The sequence below is a fragment of the Cervus canadensis genome, chromosome 12 (genome assembly GCF_019320065.1).
Source record: "Cervus canadensis isolate Bull #8, Minnesota chromosome 12, ASM1932006v1, whole genome shotgun sequence".
Taxonomy (NCBI): domain Eukaryota; kingdom Metazoa; phylum Chordata; class Mammalia; order Artiodactyla; family Cervidae; genus Cervus; species Cervus canadensis.
The window spans coordinates 8,980,826-9,000,535 of record NC_057397.1 but is presented as its reverse complement, the minus strand read 5'-3'; the positions used below and the strand labels follow the sequence as shown (position 1 = coordinate 9,000,535).

The 19,710-nt window shown below is 49.5% G+C and overlaps 1 protein-coding gene across 9 annotated transcripts in view; it reads left to right on the top strand.

Moving 5' to 3' along the window:
* The first annotated feature begins 1,090 nt into the window (after window positions 1–1,090).
* TSNARE1 (t-SNARE domain containing 1) overlaps window positions 1,091–19,710 on the top strand; it is a 115,075-nt gene continuing 96,455 nt past the window's right edge. For 2 of the 9 annotated variants that reach the window (XM_043483422.1, XM_043483430.1), the window contains exon 1: window positions 1,091–1,202. The gene's annotated coding sequence lies outside the window, so the exon portion shown is untranslated. Of the gene's footprint in view, window positions 1,203–1,697; window positions 1,827–19,710 lie in introns of those variants that run through there. The other 7 variants (XM_043483429.1, XM_043483423.1, XM_043483426.1 and 4 more) reach the window with 5 other exon arrangements.

The following is a 19,710-nucleotide window of genomic DNA, read 5'->3' as shown; positions in this document are numbered from 1 at the left end:
TTCACAGAGGATGTGATTAGCAAAGATGACACTCAAATGCTCCTGTTGGGATTTTCTTTTACTTTTTTTTTTTTTGCCACTCCTGCTTGGTGATAAATACCTTGGGAGGCTGTTACGAGTTTCATGCTGGAGTCAGTTTTCTAAGAGCCTGGGGCTGTGATGAGACTGGTCTTGAATGATTGGGGGCAAGATCCTTCTCTTGGTCAGACCCCTGCGAGGTGCTGGGCCTGTTCCAGAACTTTCCCAGCACACATTCCTCTGTGACACTGCCCCCCACACGGGTGACAGCGGGGTATGCCACCCCTGCCCCCCACCCTGCACCTTCCACGCCTGCGCTCTGGCACTCTGTGGCCTCAGAGGCTCCCACATCAACGCTTTGGAAAATGTGCCCAGGGGAGGTGTCACTGCTCAACATCACCCAGCAACACAGGTGTAGGTGTGGTGATAGAACAGACTAGGCTCTGTGGGGACACTGAGTGAACACTACACCCCTGTGCGTGTCTGAGGTCAGTTTTAGTGGGCGCTGCACAGAGGGTCCTCCTGAAGCGGGGCACAGAGGGAGGATGTGACGCACAGACAGATATCTTGTGGGGGCTGCGGCAGCTTCCTCCCTCCGTTCTTTCTCTGGGGGTCTCTTAGATGTTCCCTTTACCCAACCTCCCTCCTGGTTCTCCCAGGGGGAGGTCCTGATGGAGGGGCCCGCGCTACTGCTTCTGGGTGGTGGGGTGGGGCGCCAGAGGGCTTGCCCCAGATAAAGAGGAAGCAGCAGGTACTCAGCACTGGCTCTGGGCTGGCCCTGCTGGCACCAGACCAGGGTCCCCCAAACTCTGGGATCTAACGCCTGACCATCTGAGGTGGAGCTCATGTAATAATCATGGAAATAAAGTGCACAATAAATGCAACGCCCCAAACCATCCCCCTCTCTCCCACAAAATTGTCTTCCGCGGGTCCCTGGTGCCAAAACAGCTTGGGACGCCGCTAGACTACCCAGTAGAGAGGTGGGGGGCTGGGTCGGCAGGAAGCACACTCTGCAGGCGGTCATCCTGGAGGAGGTGTGGTCCCGTTTCCCCTCCTTCCCCCCCCCCCCCCCCCCCCACCCAGCACGGGGCGTGGCCCCGCACCCTCAGCTCCACAGCCGGGCGCTCTAGAGACCCGTCCCCATAAGGCCCTCCGCGGAAAGGCTTTGGTCTGCGCCCCCGCAGGTACGGATCAAGGCGTGGCGTCCAGGGGCGCGGCTCCTCTCGGCAGTCCCCGTGGGCCGTCCTAGACCTGGGCGCCGACCCTTCTGTCCTCGGCTCTCGAGTCCAGGCCCTGCGTGGCCACTGCGTTGCAGCGGCTCTGCCTCTCAGACCCTTGAGATCTGGTTGGGCCTCCGAAGCGAGTCCTCCCACTTCGTGTCTAAGTCTTCCCCTGCTCCGCAGATGGGAAGACATAGCCTCGGAGAAGCGAGTAAGCCGGCCCCGAGGCCGGTACTTGATGCGCGGTACCTCGTTGCTCTGGAGGACCACACATCCCGGCGACCGCAAGCGCGCCCGCTGGGCGCAGGCTTTCTGGCCCAGTCGGCCGCCGTTCCGGGCCGTTTCCGCTGCCCGCGCGGGGCCCTCTGGGACATGTAGTTCCGAGTCGGACACCGCCCTCGGCGCGTCCCTGGCTCTGCGGCCATTGGCTGGCTCGAGGCGCCGGGGCTGAGGCGACGGGCGGGGGCGCCTCGCGGCTCTCGCCGCGCGGGAGGGTCGTCACGTGATGTTTGGGTCCTGGCTCCGCCCCCCACCCCGCCCCGCCCGCCTAGAGCGCACAGAGCGCGCCCGCGAGCTACCCAGGCCCAGGTGAGGCGGCTGCGCGCGGCGGAGCCGGGCCGGCGGCGGCGGACCCACGGGGCGAGGCTGGGTCGGCCCGGGGCTGTGCTCCCCGAGGCGGGGGCAGCGCCGAAAGGGGCGCGCGGGGCCCGCAGGGCCAGGGCTGGCGCTGGGGCCGGGGCCGGGGGCGGGGCGCGCGCGGGGCGGGCGGGGCCTCCGGGAGGGGTGGAGCTGCCGTGGGCTGAGGCCTGTAGCGGGTGGGGCCATTGGCGGGGCGGGGCCATAGACGGGGCGGGTTTCGGGGGCGGAGCGCTTGTCCAGGGGCCCTGGTGCCCACTTGCTGGGCACCGGCATGGTCCTCGTCGCCCGCGAGTGGGAGGCAGCCGTCGAGGGAGAGCCCGGCCCCGCGTGCCTCCTCTCCGGGCCTTCCTGCCCTCCCTCCACCTTTGGCTTGAAACGTGCCTCCTGGGCACCGAGGATGAGGGCTCTCCCGCCTGTCCACCTTCTGCTGACCCCGATCTGTGCTGCCTCAGTGGACGCCCTTCGGGGGCCTCCTGTCGGGAGACTCAAGTCTCACTCATGCCCTCTGGGCTCCACGCGCGCCGTCCGGCGTGGCGGCCACTAGCTAGCGAGGCGCAGGCCTGGAACATTGCGGTCACGGCAGAAAGTTCTCCGGGTGGAGCAGCGGGACTAGACGGGCCTCTGCCATGGCAGCTACTCCTGGCTCTCTCCTCCCCTGCCCTCTTCCTGCCCACTTTTTGCCCACTTCTTGGTTCCTGGCTGGATGGCACTTCACTGTGCTTCCAGTGGGTCTCAGCCCACTTTCCTGACAACCCTTTCCTATCACTACCCTGGTTCAGGTCCTTTCCCTTTTCCTTCCCGGCGCTTCATGTTTTGTGTTTGTCACTTGTTTGCTTATTTTCTGCTTTATCCTGGGTCCCCGTGAGGCAGGGGTTGCGATTGTTCCTCACTATAGCCCCAGTGTGGACACAGTGTCAGGGTGAGAACCAGGGCAAGTGTGTCAGTATTGGAGTGCTTCAGCCTACTGCAGTGGTACTTCCTAGTGGCTCATCCTCATATACTGTAGGTCCTCAGTTCAGCAAATGCTTGCCCAGGAGTGGCTGTGGGAGAGTGTCAGTCTAGGAAGGCTTCCTGGAGGAGGTGGAGCTTCCTGGCCCCCTGCACATTTCTCTCCTCCTCTGTTGGCCTGTTTGCCCTGACTGTATTCCCTCTGCCTTCCCTGGGTGCTCCTCTGCAGGCCCTGAGGGGGGTGCCTAGGCATGGGCACTGCTGTCTGGGGGTTTTGGGTCTTGTGGGCAGACACGAGTCCTTAAGTCCCTTCCTGTAAGGTGATGGTTGGTCGGGACCTGGTTCCTGCCCTTTGATCCAGCCACATCTTCCACCACTTGCTTCGTGTGGCCCGCTAGGGCACAAGCTCTTACTTCCTGCACATCCCATGTCTCTTCTCACTGGTGTGAGACTGTCTGTGTCTTCCGCTTAGAATGCCTTGTACTCCGACTGTCTCCTATCTCCCCTGGATTGGTTCATCCATGTCTGTGCCCATGGCTCACAGCACACAGCACCCTGCTTGTTACGGAGAGTTTTCTTGCTCTCTGGCTAGTGTCTGGACTAGTGTTTGGGAGAAGTTAGACCTGTTTGTTTTTTTTTTAATGCACACAGGCATGTCAATGGTTGCTGGGTTTGTTTTGATTGTGTTATTTGCTACAAGAGAAATGTAATCTGGGTGGCTCAGTCCAGCCATAATTCTTTCTGTTATTTGAATTGTGATTTGTGACATCAGTAGTAATAACGGACTTGCTGAGCTGTGAAGGTAGCGGCCCCTGAGATTTGGCTGTTTTCTGCCAGAACACCCAGCACTGCCTGGCTCCTAAGTGTTTGCTGGGTCCGTAAATGAAGGAGTGGGTGATGAAAGACTAAAGTGGAGGGAGAATGAACAGATCAGAGTGAAGGGGCCTGTTCTGCCTCCTCCAGCGATGTTGCCCTGGGGTGTTTGATGCTGGTCCTTAGACTTGGCCCTGCTCTCTGCTCTGAATGTTCTTATCCTGCGTGGGTGCCTTAGGGCAGAGGAGGCAAATACCACTCACAGATTTTCTTGAAGCCACACATGAGAATCAGAGAAGAAATGTGGATAAAGTAACTGTGTAGGGTAGTCACTCATACCACAGATTTTAGTGCACACTATCATCTGGGAGACATGGTAGTGAACCTGACGTATGACATTCCTGTTGCCGTAATAAATAGGACCGTTTTAAATAGTGGTGATTGTTTTGAGGAAAATTAAGTGGAGTGATAGAGAGCTGAGCACTAGTGATAGAAGGTGAGTTGGAAGTGCCGTTGCTGAGGTGTGGGCGCCGAAGCCCTGGGAGGGGCCGTGGGAGTCAGGGAGTGCTTGGGAGGCTGGTGTGGCTGCCCCCCTTCTGAGCAGCCCTCTGGCTCCAGAGTGCTGGCTCCGGCCTGTTTGTGAGGCACACTGGAGGGAGCACAGGAGAACCGACCATTGTCACCCTCTTTGTATCGTCGCCGTGATGGTCACCACCACTGTGGACCCCTGGGGTCTGCCAGGCACCTGCTGGGTTCCTTATATTCCTAAGATCAGGACACTTCCTAGGCTGGGTAGCTCATCCAGAGTCACAGGCCTGTAAGTGAGCGGCTGGGATTTGAACCCAGCCCACTGGCTCCCGAACCTGCTCACCGCTCTGTCGCCCTGCCCACCCAGCACTCCTGCTCTGCTGCCTCCCGGAGGACAGATGGGAGGGTGCTTACACCCCGGAGGAGGCCCTGTCCCTTGGAGGACGTCTTTGGTGATGGTGGTGATTACCCTGGTAAAGACTTAATCCGGAACGTCTCTCAGTGTTGAACCGATGTTCTTGAGCAGAGCCAGGCAAGGGTCGAGGGCATTAGGGAGTCCAGGTCTGGAAGTGTGTTTTTGGCTGGGGTCAGGGGGAGGCCGGCCTGGAACTTGGAGTTCTGGTTCCCAGTGTGGCCGGATGAAAGGAGGTTAGAGTGAGCCCACCGTTGGCTGTGGCTGCTCTCCAGGTCCTGTGGAAAGGTGTCCAGTTGTCTAGTCAAGCATTTTTAGGGCTTTGGGACCAGGCGCTATGCTCGGGCACCTGTCTGTTTGTGTCTGTCCTCTGATGCCCAAGCCAGACCCTGGATGTGGCCTGTGTGTGGGGGGGTGCAGACTACGCCTGCACTGACTTGGAAGCTGGATATTGGGGGTGCGGAGTGGCGGTGGGGGGTGGGGTGCTGGCTGGGGAGGACGGAGGGCAGGCCCTTCGGGAGATCAGGGGGCGTAGGAGCTCTGCTCAGGAGTCAGCGCCAGCTGGGGGCAGCCCCTCGCCTCCTGCCCAGCCACCTCTAGCTGCCCTCCACCGGGATCCATAATCCATTCCTGCCAAGTGTTTGGAAAGGGACTCATTTTACACCAGCAGCCCGGAATCAGTCCCTCCCACGGTAGCCCAGCAGCCTCCACCCGGGCCTGGCTGCCCTCAGCCCTGGGTCTCAGTGGCTGTGCTAACGAGGAGCTGGATCCCTGCCCCGGCCTGCCCTCCTCCTGCAGGGGTGCTAATGAGCCCGCGAGGGCAGGAGATGGGCCTGGGCTCCAGAGCCAGGGTCCAGAAAGGCCTCACTTGCAGGGCTGATGTCCCAGCTGGTCCCTGCACCCCCCAGTCCCCCCTCAGCATCCTGGCTCTTCTTGCCCAGGGGCCCGTCTGCAGCATCAGACTGCCTGCTGCCCTTGGCCTTCGCAGCTCTGGCAGTGTGACCTGGACGTCTTTTCAGCCTCTGGTCGACCTGCTGGGCTGACTTCTCGGCTGCCCAGACCTGTCCTCTGGGGTCAGCTCTGCTGCCCCACTGGCTGGAACGGCCAGGCGCCAACCCTGTCTGGTCTTAGAGCTGCTGGTCAGAGCAGGGAGGCCGGGAGAGGGGCTGTCTGTTTTCCCAAGGCCGCAAAGTGCAGGGCAGGTTGGGAGCAGGACTGTGAGTCCAGCCTCAGAACCTGGGCTTTATCCACAGCGTCATCAGCGTGGGGTTGTGGAGAGCTGCCGGACCAGTGGCGGGAGGGGGCCCCCGGAACTGGGGGATTCTAGTCACCCCAGCTACCTGCTCCCTCTCCCTTCACCCAGAGCAGCTCTGGTCTCCTCCATTCTATGTGAACTCTCTGGGAATGATTGTGTTTAAAGAAAGGATCCTGCAGCTGGAAAGCTCTAAAGCTGGCTCCGGCCTCGTTTTACACCTGGGAGGGGGTGGTCGAGGCCGGAGCCGCCTGCTGCTGTGGGGTGCAGCCTCGTCCGGCCTCCTGTCTGGCAGTGTGTGCTGCTGCCCACCTGTGGGAGGGCTTGCAGGTCCATGGAGGAGGGACCCCACAGGCAGCATGCGGGTGGGGTTCTGTCTTAAGAGACAGGACGGCCATCTGGGCAAGAGTGAAGTCAGGTGTGGGCAGGCATGGGTGGGATTGGATGGGCAGAAGTCCTAGCGGTGTTGGGTAGGTCTTGCTGCAGTAACGAGCATCCCCCTGGTGCCAGCAGCGTCAAACCACAAGGCGGCTTGTTCCTTGGGAAGGGCGCCTTTCCTCCCCTTGCTTCCCCTTTGCTCCTGGGACTGCCCTGTGCCCAGAGAGAGGGTGAGCCATGCAGTGGCTCCCCTCCTATGGTCCCCCTGTTCTAGGAGGCCAGCGCTCAGGAACCAGGCCAGGCTGAATGTGTCCTCTGCTCTGTCCACCTGGCAGCCTTGGGCACGGACACCAACAGCCCAGTCTTTTCTTTTTTCATTATTAAACTTTATATTTTGCCACGTTGTGTGTTCACATCGTAAGAACTGATTCCGAGCCTCCTGTGTGCCTTTACCCAGTTTCTCAGGAAGCTGTAGCATGGTGTTACATCCAAGATACCAGTGAGGATGCAGTGGAAATAGAGGCTGTTTCTGTCACGTGGTGTCCCTCTTATAGCCACACCCACCTCCCTGCTACCCTCACCCTCCTGAGTTCCTGGGAAGCCCCAGCCTGTCCTCCTTTCTTACGTCACTTCACGAGTGTTATACAAACGGAATCAGACAGTATGTAGCCCTTGGGGACTGGCTGTTTTCATTTGGTGTAATTCCCTGGGGATTTCTCTTGGGTGTCACATGTATCTGTACTTTGTTTCTTGTTGTCACTGGATCTGCTGTTCTGCGGTGTGAATGGACCACAGCTTAACTGTTCCAGTGCCTTGTGCTTTTTGAAAAGTTTATATAGTTCAAAAGTAAAAATGTGTAAGGAAGGGACTTTTCTGGTTGTCCAGTAGCTAAGACTCCACACTCTCAATGCAGGGTCAGGGAACTTGATCCCACATGCCGCATCTAAGAGTTTGTATGTCACGAATAAAGATTCCTCATGCTGCAGTTAGGGCTTCCCAGGTGGCACAGAGGTAAAGACTCTGCCTGTCAATGCAGGAGATGCATTAGACGTGGGTTTGAGCCTTGGGTCTGGAAGATCCCCTGGAGGAGGAAATGGCGACCCACTCCAGTATTCTTGCCTGGAGAATCCCATGGACAGAGGAGCCTGGTGGGCTACAGTCCACGGGGTCGCACAGAGTAACTGAAAGATTGTGCGTGGTGCAATGAGGAGGGACGATCCTGAGAGGTGCAGCTGAAACCTGCTGCAACCGGGTGAGTGACTGCTTGAATCCAGAAACGCACATTAAAGAGACACACAGGAAGCTTGCAGTAGAGAGGTAAAGGTCTCCCCATCCCCGCGGACCAGGTCCCTGTCTCTCCATTTGACTCTGCTGCTGGTCTCTTACCTGTTCTTCCACATATATATGAATATGATTATCAACTGAATAAGAAATCTATACTCCACCCCTGCCCCCCGCCACAAACCAGAAAGTCCTGGAGGTCGTCCCCCGTCAGTACAGAGAGCTTCTCTTTTCCTTGTCGACAACTGCAGAATGCTTTGAATATGGATATGTCAGAATCAATTTAACATAGTCTTTTGTTGATAGAAATCTAGGTTTTTTCCAGTCTTTGAGTATGACAGGACGAATGACTGGTTCGTATGTCATCTGATGCGTGTATGTAGGATGTACACTCTGGGTCAGAAGACTCAGATCTTCCTTGTCAGAACACACTGCCAGCTCCCCCCACCAAAGGGGTGCCCCGATCCACACACCCTCGGGACATTGTGGGTGCCGCCCAGCTGCTCCCACGCTGAGTGATCAGGCTTCAGGGGGATCGTCTGCCTTGCCTTTGTGATGAATGAGCTTGGTATCTTTTTATGTATCAAAGAGCCAGTTGTGTTTTCCTTGTGAGCTTTCTGTCCCTTGACTTTGTTCGTGTTTTGAAAGCCGCGTTGTTGATTCTCTTTTCCCTGTCGACTGTGGAGATGAGCTCCTTGAGTGTCAGCTGGATTCAGGGCATTTGCTGCTGCCTTTTGTCATCCTCACTATTTTGCCACTTTGGTGCCGTTGGATCCCTCAGCTTTCATAGGTGGTGCTTGGATTTTGCGTTGTAGTTGATGAAGGCTTCTTTGCTTCAAGGTTAAAAAGAAATCCTGTGTTTTCGTCTCATTCTCATTGATTTGCTTTTAAAGTTTCTGTTCATTTGTATTTTATCTTGGCATGTGGTGTGAGGTACGGGATCTGACCTTAATTTTTTCCAGATGGTTTATTAATAGTCCTGTCTGGGTTATTAAAGAGTCCATTTCTTTCCCCATTGGTTTTAGGGGCTAGCTTAGCCATGCTCCAAACTGCCATTTGTGTTTAGAGTTTAAAATTATGTATTTATTGGGATAAGAGCACTTTACCTAAGACCTGTGCAGCTGTGTGGCACAGGAGTGGCAGAGAGGAGAGACCCCACGTCCAGGGTCAGGAGGGGCGGCCGTGAGAAGACACCCCACGTCCAAGGTAAGAGAAACCCAAGTAAGACGGTAGGTGTTGTGAGAGGGCATGAGAGGGCAGACACACTAAAATCATAATCACAGAAAACTAGCCAATCTGATCACAGGACCACAGTCTTGTCTAACTCAATGAAACTAAGCCATGTCATGTGGGGCCACCCAAGATGGATGGGTTGTGGTGGAGAGGTCTGACAGAATGTGGTCCACTGGAGAAGGGAATGGCAAACCACTTCAGTATTCTTGCCTTGAGAACCCCATGAACAGTATGAAAAGGCAAAAAGATAAGACACTGAAAGAGGAACTCCCCAGGTTGGTAGGTGACCAATATGCTACTGGAGATCAGTGGAGAAATAACTCCAGAAAGAATGAAGGGATGGAGCCAAAGCAAAAACAACACCCAATTGTGGATTTGACTGGTGATAGAAGCAAGGTCTGATGCTGTAAAGAGCAATATTGCATAGGAACCTGGAATGTTAGATCCATGAATCAAGGCAAATTGAAAGTGGTCAAACAGGAGATGGCAATAGTGAATGTTGACATACTAGGAATCAGCGAACTAAAGATGGACTGGAATCGGTGAATTTAACTCAGATGACCATTATATCTACTACTGAGGGCAGGAATCCCTTAGAAGAAATGGAGTAGCCATCATAGTCAACAAAAGAGTCCAAAATGCAGTACTTGGATGCAACCTCAAAAAAACAGAATGATCTCTGTTCGTTTCCAAGGCAAACCATTCAATATCACAGTAATCCAGGTCTATGCCCCAACAAGTAATGCTGAAGAAGCTGAAGTTGAACAGTTCTATGAAGACCTACAAGACCTAAGAACTAACATCCAAAAAAGATGTCCTTTTCATTATAGGGACTGGAATGCAAAAGTTGGAAGTCAAGAAACACCTGGAGTAACAGGCAAAGTTGGTCTTGGAGTACAGAATAAAGCAGGGCAAAGACTAATAAGAGTTTTGCCAAGACAACGCACTGGTCATAGCAAACACCCTCTTCCAACAACACAAGAGAAGATTCTACACATGGACATCACCAGATGGTCAACACCGAAATCAGGTTGATTATATTCTTTGCAGCCAAAGATGGAGAAGCTCTATACAGTCAGTGAAAACAAGACTGGGAGCTGACTGTGGCTCAGATCATGAACTCCTTATTGCCAAATTCAGACTTAAATTGAAGAAAGTAGGGAAAACCACTAGACCATTCAGGTATGACAGAAATCAAATCCCATATGACTATACGGTGGAAGTGAGAAATAGATTTAAGGGACTAGATATGATAGACAAAGTGCCTGATGAACTATGGACAGAGGTTTGTGACATTGTACAGGAGACAGCGATCAAGACCATCCCCAAGAAAAAGAAATGCAAGAAAGCAAAATGGCTGTCTGAGGAGGCCTTAAAAATAGCTGTGAAAAGAAGAGAAGCGAAAAGCAAAGGAGAAAAGGAAAGATATACCCATTTGAAGGCAGAGTTCCAAAGAATAGCAAGGAGAGATAAGAAAACCTTCCTCATTGATCAATGCAAATAAATAGAGGAAAACAATAGAATGAGAAAGAGTTGAGATCTCTTCAAGAAAATTAGAGATACCAAGGGAATATTTCATGCAAAGATGGACACAATAAAGAACAGAAATGAAAAAAAAAAAAGACGAAATGGCATGAACCTAACAGAAGCAGAAGATATTAAGAAGAGGTGGCAAGAATACACAGAAGAACTGTACAAAAAAGATCTTCAAGACCCTGATAATCACGATGGTGTGATCACTTACCTAGAGCCAGATATCCTTGAATGTGAAGTCAAATGGGCCTTACGAAGCGTCACTATGAGCAAAGCTAGTGGAGGTGATGGAACTCCAGTTGAGCTATTTCAAATCCTAAAAGATGATGCTGAGAAAATGCTGCACTCAATATGTCAGCAAATTTGGAAAACTTAGCAGTGATCACAGGACTGGAAAAGGTCAGTTTTCATTCCAACCCCAAAGGAAGGCAATGCCAAAGAATGCTCAAACTACCGCAAAGTTGCACTCATCTCACAAATAATGCTCAAAATTCTGCAAGCCAGCTTCAGCAATACATGAACTGTGAACTTCCAGATGTTCACGTTGGTATTAGAAAAGGCAGAGGAACCAGAGATCAAATTGCCAACATCTGCTGGATCATCAAAAAAGCAAGAGAGTTCTAGAAAAACATCTGTTTCTGCTTTATTGACTATGCCAAAGCCTTTGACTGTGTGGATCACAATAAACTGTGGAAAATTCTGAAAGGTGGGAATACCAGACCACCTGACCTGCCTCTTGAGAAACCTGTATGCAGGTCAGGAAGCAACAGTTAGAACTGGACATGGAACAACAGACTGGTTTCAAGTAGGAAAAGGAGTACATCAAGGCTGTATATTGTCACCCCGCTTATTTAACTTATATGCAGGGTACATCATGAGAAATGCTGGACTGGAGGAAGCACAAGCTGGAATCAAGTTTGCCGGGAGAAATATCAATAACCTCAGATAAGCAAATGACACCACCCTTATGGCAGAAAGTGAAGAAGAACTAAAGAGCCTCTTGATGAAAGTGAAAGAGGAGAGTGAAAAAGTTGGCTTAAAGCTCAACATTCAGAAAATTAAGATTACGGCATTGGGTCCCATCACTTCAAAGCAAATAGATGGGGAAACAATGGAAGCAGTGTCAGACTTTATTTTTTGGGGCTCCAAAATCACTGCAGATGGTGATTGCAGCCATGAAATTAAAAGATGCTTACTCCTTGAAAGGAAAGTTATGACCAATCTAGACAGTATATTAAAAAGCAGAGACATTACTTTGTCTACAGTGGTCCATCTAGGCTATGGTTTTTCCATTGGTCATGTATGGATGTGAGAGTTGGACTATAAAGAAAGCTGAGCGCCGAAGTATTGATGCTTTTGAACTGTGGTGTTGGAGAAGACTCTTGAGAGTCCCTTGGACTACAAGGAGGTCCAAGCAGTCCACCCTAAAGGAGATTAGTCCTGGGTGTTCATTGGAAGGACTGATGTTGAAGCTGAAACTCCAATACTTTGGCCACCTGATGTGAAGAGCTGACTCATTGGAAAAGACCATGATGCTGAGAAAGATTGAGGGCAGGAGGAGAAGGGGATGACAGAGGATGAGATGGCTGGATGGCATCACCAACTCAATGGACTTGAGTTTGGGTAAACTCTGGGAGTTCGTAATGGACAGGGAGGCCTGGTGTCCTGTGGTTCATGGGGTTGCAAAGAGTCGGACACGACTGAGAGACTGAACTGAACTGAACTGAACCCTCTTCACAGATTGAGGTGCACAATACAGTACTATATACACAGTACAAATGCTGTGTGCACAGTACATTACTATATACACAGTATAAGTGTTGTGTGCACAGTATAGTACTATATACACAGTACAAGTGCTGTGTGCACAGTACTGTACTGCATACACAGTGCAGTACTGCATGCACAGTACGAGTGTCACATGCTGTTGACCAGGTGCAGCACTGCCAGCCATGCTCTCAAACTGCATCGTCTTGCTTCCCTGCAGCTTTCTTCCTGGTGATTCGCAGCTCCCCCCTCCCCCACCCCAGCCCCTGGCAACCACTGTTCTACTCAGTGGCTCTCTGAACGAGACTAATTTATTTATTTATTAAAAAAAAAATATTTATTCATTTATTTTCTTTGGCTGTGTTGGGCCTTAGTTGTGGCTCCTGACATCTTCCTTGCATCATTATGGATCTTTTCTGTGTGGCTTGCAGGCTTAGTTGCCCTGTGGCATGTGGGATCTTAGTTCCTTGACCAGGGATTGAACCTGGGTCTCCTGCATTACAAGGCACATTCTTAACCGCTGGACCACGAGGCAAGTCCCTCGGCTGCTTTAGGTGCCTTATATAGGTGGAGTCGTGCAGTGTTGGTCCTTCTGTGACTGGCTTATTTCACTTTCATAATGTCCTCAAGGTCCATACGTGTTGTTGCACACGGCAGAATTTGGTTCTTTTTAAAGTCTGAAGCATGTCCACCATGTGGACCTCATCTCCTTCATCTGCAGATGGGACTGAGGTTGTCTGCACGTCTGGGCTGCTGTGAATGATCCTACGGTAACCGTGGGGGGCATCTGTCCAAGATCCTGATTTTAATTCTTTCAAATAAATGCTCAGAAATGGAATCACTGAATCGTATGTGTTGTATTAGTTGCTCAGTCGTGTCCGACTCTTTGTGACCCCACGGACTGTAGCCCACCAGGCTCCTCTGTCTGTGGAATTCTCCAGGCAAGAATACTGGAGTGGGTTGCCACTCCCTTCTCCAGGGGATCCTCCTGGCCCAGGGGATGAACCTGGGGCTCCTGCATTGCAGGCAGATTCCCCACCAACTGAGTCACCAGGGAAGCCCTTTGGTTTGGTTGCCAAGTTGTGTCTGACTCTCTGTGACCCCATGGAGCATGGGTAGCCCAGCATGCTCTCCTCTGTCCATGGGATTTCCCAGGCAAGAATACTGGAGTGAGCTGCCATTTTCTTCTCCAAATGCTCAGAAGTGGGATTGCTGAATCGTATGGTAGTTCTGTTTTTAATTTTTGAGGAAGCTTCACGCTGTTTTCCGTGTCAGCTGTGCCATATTGCATCTCTGCTGTTAGTGTACCGGGCTCCAGGTTCTCCCCATCCTCGCCAGCACCGACTCTTGCTCTCTCTTGTTTTTGAGCATGGCTGTTCTGCCAGGGGTGAGGTGACGTCTCACTGTGGTTTTGGTCCATGTTTCCCTGATGATTAGTGACGCTGAGCATCTTTGCATGCTCCTCTTGGTTGCTTGTATGTCTTTTTTAGAAAAATGTCTCTTCAAGTCCTCATCCCATTTTACAATTGGGTGATTTATTAGTTGTTTTTTTTTTTTTTAAGCTATTGAATTGTAGGAGTTCCTTATATGTTTTGGAGATTAACCCCGTATTAGATACACATCATGTTTTACTTATGATGGTCTTAACAACTTTACAGTTTTTGACCTTTCATGATGTGAAAGTGATACACATTCATGTTTCGAGTTCTGAGTTTGATCTTCTCCTGGACCAGTAATGCAAGGTGGATGATGCTCTCTCATGATGCTGGGCAGCGGGCAGCACCCCGTCAGCCCTGAGATCACAAGAGTACACAGCTGGTGCCCTGACAGTGTTTGGTATCATTTTTAATACAGTGTTCAGTCTGTTACATGAGATGGTCCATCTGTGCTGTGTCTGCTTAGTTGCTCAATCCTGTCCGATTCTTGGCGACCCCATGGACTGTTGCCCCCCAGGTTCCTCTGTCCATGGGATTCTCCAGGCTAGAATACTGGAGTGGGTTTCCACACCCTCCTCCAGGGGACCTTCCCGACCCAGGGGTTGAATTGACGTCTTATGCATTGCAGACAGTCTTTACCAACTGAGCCACCGGAAAGAGACTGTCCATACTTTAGTATAAAATAGGCTTTGTGCTAGATGGTTTTGCCCACTTGTAGGCTAATGTGATTGTTCTGAGCACATTTCAGGAAGGGCAAGCTAAGCTGTGACCTTTGCTGAGTTTGATGTATTAAATGCATTTTCAATTCATCTTTAATTTACAATGAGTTTTTCAGGATGTAACCCCATTGTGCATCAAGGAAGATCTTCCTGTAAATATCTCCTCCTGTTCCATGGATGCCTTTTCACACCGGTGGTTACTTCTTTTGCTTTGCAGCAGCTTTTTTATTTGTTGTAGTCCTGCTCAGCTGTTTTTTTGTTGTTGTTGTTGTTTTCTGTTACTTGGAGCTTTTGGTATCATATCCATGAAATCTTTGTCAAAACCAATGTTTTGAACCTTTGTCCCTGTGCTTTCTTCTTGGAGTTTTACAGTTTGGGGTCTTCTGTTTAAGTCTTTAATTGACTTTGAGTTATCATGCATTTGTGATGTACGATAGGATCCAAGTTCATTGTCTTCCAGGTTCAGCTTCAGTTTCCTGGCATCGTTTGTTGCGGTTTGTTGCGGAGACTGTCCTTTCCCCGTGTGTGTTCTTGGCACCCTTGGCAGATCCGTCTGCTGTCTGTGTGTGAGTGTATTTCTGGGCTCTGCATTCTGTCCCGTTGGTCTGCGTGTTTGTCTTATGCCAGTGGCGTACTATTTCAGTGGCTGTTGCTCTGTACTGTATGCTGAAGTCAGGTTGTGTGACGCAGCCGCCGTCGCTGCCCAGTGATGACGTTTGCTTATAAGCTGTTACGTTGTCCCTGTGTGCAGCTGTAGTCTCTATTTTAATTATTAAGGCCTTATGCTGTGTTTCAGTATCTCAAAGAACTCATTGTTCTTTTGTCATAATTTTTTTTTTACTTCTTTTAGGTTATCTTTACGTAGGAACTTTGAATTAGCTTGCCTGTTCTTTACTCAGTCCCTTCACCAGACACACACACATATATTTGCATCCCTAACACCTGATTGGCTTTGCATTGGATTGTGTTAAATGTACAAATTAGAGACAGTGACATCTTTATGACATTGAGTCTGGCTTCTTAAGGTGTTGTATTTTCTCAGTTGCTTATTAGGTCTCCTGTAATGCTTTCACATTTTCTTTATTTGCAGGAATTTTATCTATTATTATTGTTATCATTATTTTTTGCTGCACTGCATTGCTTGAGGGATGTTAGTTCCTTGACCAGGGATTAAACCCATGTCCCCTGGAGTGGTCTTAATCGCTGGACCACCAGGCGAGTCCCATGTCTTTTTAAATGTTGTGGTTAGGAGTCTCTTCTGCATATCCTCTGTTTATGTATGCACATAAGACTACTCTTGATTTCTTCATGTTATTTTGTCCTGTGCTACCTTGCTGAATTCTGCTGTTTTTTAGTTAATTTTCTTGGGTTCTCCAGGTATCCAATCTTAGCAGCTGCAAATAGTGATATTTAACCTTCCCTTCCAGTTTTTGTATTCTGGGCTCCTTCTGTTCCCTGCTTGTGTGAACAAGTCCTCTAGCATTCTGGGAAGCAATCATGCTGGTGGTGGGCATCTCTTGCTAGGCACCCCTGGTGTTTCCCCGTGGGGCAGATGTGGGTTTGGAATGAGACACATGCCTTCCATGTGTCAGGGAAGAGACTGTGCTGTCCATTTTATTGAGCATCTTATTTGTAATAAAAATGAAGAATTATTGTTGAATTTTTTTTTAATTACTTATGGGATGATCATGTGACTTTTCTCCTTAGACATAGTCATATGATGAACTATACTCACGGGAGTTGCTAATGCTGAGACATTCTTGAGTTCCTGGAATGCCCTTTACTCGGTCTGACATGGAATTCCTCCAAGGTGCTGCTGGATACTTTATGCTGGTTAATTTAGCATCTGTATTGCTTTTCATAAGTCAGCTTGGTCTGTCAGTTTTCTTTTTTGGTGTGTACTTTCTTCTCGGTTTTGGCATCAGGGTTGCACCTGCTTCATAGACATCATTCAGATGTTTTCTTTCTGATGTGTTTGTAGAGTTGTTGAATAACACTGAACTATATGGGGTTGCAAAGAGCTGGACACAGCTGAGCGCCTGAGCACACAGGCTCACGCACATTTGGTCTGCACGGTGTTGGTCGAGTTCGTGAGACTGTTTGGACCTTGTGCTCTTCTGTTTTATTTGTGTTTGGAGGAAGAAAATCCTTTAATATTTTTCTTTCTTTTTTTGGGGTCAGTTATAGATATTTTATTTTCCTAGAAAATTATCAGTTTCGTCCAGGTTGTCAGATTTATTCATGTAGACGCGAGTGCAGTTATTGCTTACTATTCTCTTAATTTCCTTGGTTCCTGTGATTACTCCCCTTGTATATTTGTATTTTTTTTCTTGGTTGGATTGACTATTTGTTTGCACCGTAGGGTTTTTTCTTCTTCAAAGATTCACCTTTTGGATATTTTTATTAAATTAATTGTCCTTTTTTTCTGCTTCTTAATGCATCACTTTTTGCTTATAGTTAATTTCTTTTGCTCGCTCCCAGTTTATCTTATCATTCTTTTCTCTAGGTGTTTAGATGATTGATTAATTTGTTTCTGTTCTTTTCAAAAAAGTGTTTAATATTTAAAGGCTCTTCCTTAAGTTCTGATAGTGTGTTTTCCTTATCAGTGCTGTCTGGAAGTGCTGTCATTTTGGTTTGCAGTCTCTTTTCTGGTCCAAGAGTTGTTGAGGAGTAAGTCTTAAAAGCATCTTTTGATTTCTTGGTTTTGTTGTTACTCTAGTTTTAATTGCATTTTGACCAGAGAATTTCAGTTCTCTTTTGAACTTTTTGGGTTTCATGACGTTCTTCTTGTGTTTCTAACACAGAGTCAGTTTTCAGTTTTCCACAGGTGCTTGGAAAGGAGCTCTGCTCTGTCTTTTGGGTGTCAGCGGCCAATGTGTGTACTGGTCATTGTCACCACCTGACTGTGTTGTGGGTCATGTATGTCTTAATTTTTGTCTGCCTGCTCTGTCGTTGACAGAGAAGTGAATTGCATTCCTGCACAAGTCCGATTCTGTCCCTTCCTCCTGTGTCTCCTGCGACTGCTGGCGACTGTGGACAAATATCATTTTTATCCTGAATCCCACCATTTGTCTCGTCTCCATGCTACTCAACTTTGGGGTCACAAAGTGCTGCCCACCCCTCTATTTGCCTAGTGTGCCTTCACCATCCTTCTGTCCGTCACCTCCTGCTTCCTTCATGGGGGTTTCTTACACACACATGAGATTGGATTCACTTTGCCATCTAACCTGAGAGTCATGTTTTCTTTGACTGGAGAAGTTAAAACCATTCATGTTGTTCAGTTGTTAAGTCGTGTCCGACTCTTTGCCACCCCATGGACTGCAGCTTGTCAGGCTTCCTTGTCCTTCACTATCTCCTGGAGTTTGCTCAGATTCATGTCCATTGAGTCAGTGATGCTATCAAACTATCTCATTGTCTGCCTACCTCTTCTCCTTTTGCCTTCATTCTTTCCCAGCATCAGGGCCTTTTCCAATGAGTTGGCTCTTCGCATCAGATGGCCAAAGTATTGGAGCTTCAGCTTCAGCATCAGTCCTTCCAATGAATATTCAGGGTTGATTTACTTTAACATTGACTGATTTTCTCTCTTTGCAGTCCAAGGGACTCTCAAGAGTCTTCTCCAACACCACAGTTTGAAAGCATCAATTCTTCAGCACTCAGTCTTCTTTCTGGTCCAACTCCCACATCCCTATGGGACTACTGGAAAAACCATAGCTTTGACTATATGGACCTTTGTCGGCAAAGTGATATCTCCCCATTTTAATATGTTGTGTAGGTTTGTCATAACTTTCTTTCCAAGGAGCAAGCGTCTTTTAATTTTGTGGCTGCAGTCACCGACTGCAGTGATTTTGGAGCCCAAGAAAATAAAATCTGTCACGGGTTCTACTTTTTCCCCTTTATATTGCTGTGAAGTGATGGGACTGGATGCCATGACCTTATTAGTTTTTCGAATGTTGAGTTTTAAGCCAATTTTTTCACTCTCCTCTTTCACCCTCATCAAAAGGCTCTTTAGTTCTTCTTTGCTTTCTGCCATAAGGGTGGTGTCATCTGCATATCTGAGGTTGTTGATATTTCTCCCGGCAATCTTGATTCCAGCTTGTGATTTATCCAGCCTGGCATTTTGCATAATGTACTCTGTATAGAAGTTAAATAAACAGGGTGACAATACACAGCCTTGATGTACTCCTTTCCCAATTTTAAACCAGTCAGTTGTTCCATGTAAGGTTTTAACTGTTGCTTCTTCTCCTGCATTCAGATTTCTCAGGGGACAGGTAAGGTGGTTTGGTATTCCTATCTCTTTAAGAATTTCCACAGTTTGTTGTGATCCAGACCAAAGGCTTTTACGTAGTCAATGAAGCAGAAGTACTTTTTTGGAATTCCCTTGCTTTCTCTATGATCCAGCGAATGTTGGCAATTTGATCTCTGGTTCCTGTGCCTTTTCTAAACCCAGCTTGTACATCTGAAAGTTCTTGGTTCGTGTACCATACTGCTGAAGCCTAGCTTGAAGGATTTTGAGCATAACCTACTAGCATGCAAAATGAGCACAATTGTGTGGTAGTTTGAGCATTCTTTGGCATTGCTGTTCTTTGGGATTGGAATGAAAACTGACCTCTTCCAGTTCTTTGGCCACTGCAGAGTCTTCCAAATTTGCTGACCTATGGAGTGCAGCACTTTAGTAGCATCGTATTTTAGGATTTTAAATAGCTCAGTTGGAATTCCATCATCTCCACTAGATTTGTTCACAGCAATGCTTCCTAAGACTCACTTGACTTCACACTTCAGGATATCTGGCTCTAGGTTAGTGACCACACCATCATGGTTATCCTGGTCATTAAAACTTTTTTTTGGTATAGTTCTTCTGTGTATTCTTGCCACCTCTTCTTAATCCCTTCTCCTTCTGTTAGGTCCTTACTGTTTCTGTCATTTATCATGCCCATCCTTGCATGAAATATTCCCTTGATATCTCCAATTTTCTTGAAGAGATCTCTAGTCTTTCTTCTTCTATTATTTGACATTATCATTGACTTTAATTGACTTTAACTGACATTAATTGAGGGCCAGCCGGACTGTCTCTGGGCCCATTGTGCTCAGCACCACGGACAGCTCCACGGGCGGTGCCTCAGTCCTGCTGGCCCATCCTGCCCATGGACGCTGCCTCCCTGCAGGCCGTGGGGCAGGGCGGGAGCCACCGGCCTGCCAGGGGAGGGGTTGCAGGGAGTTGCTGTGGGTTAGGGGTTGAGGGCAAGCTCTCCTTTCCCCAGGGGCTCCTCCAGCTGGGTCAGCACTTTCAGCTCCTGGGCACAGAGCGTGGGTTTGGGGGCCTAGCCCACGCCGCTTGCCTGTCACTCTGGGCAGTGACACTTGTGATTTGCCTTTGCCGTCTGCAAAAAGGGGGACCCCCACCTTCCTATTGCCACCCACCCCTCCTGTGGGAGGGGTCTTGTCCTCCTCAGCCAGTTAAGTTGCTGAAGTTACTCCCGTGAAAGTGCAGACAGACCGCAAGCTGTCTCCCAGCCTGTCTCCTCAGCATGGCTTC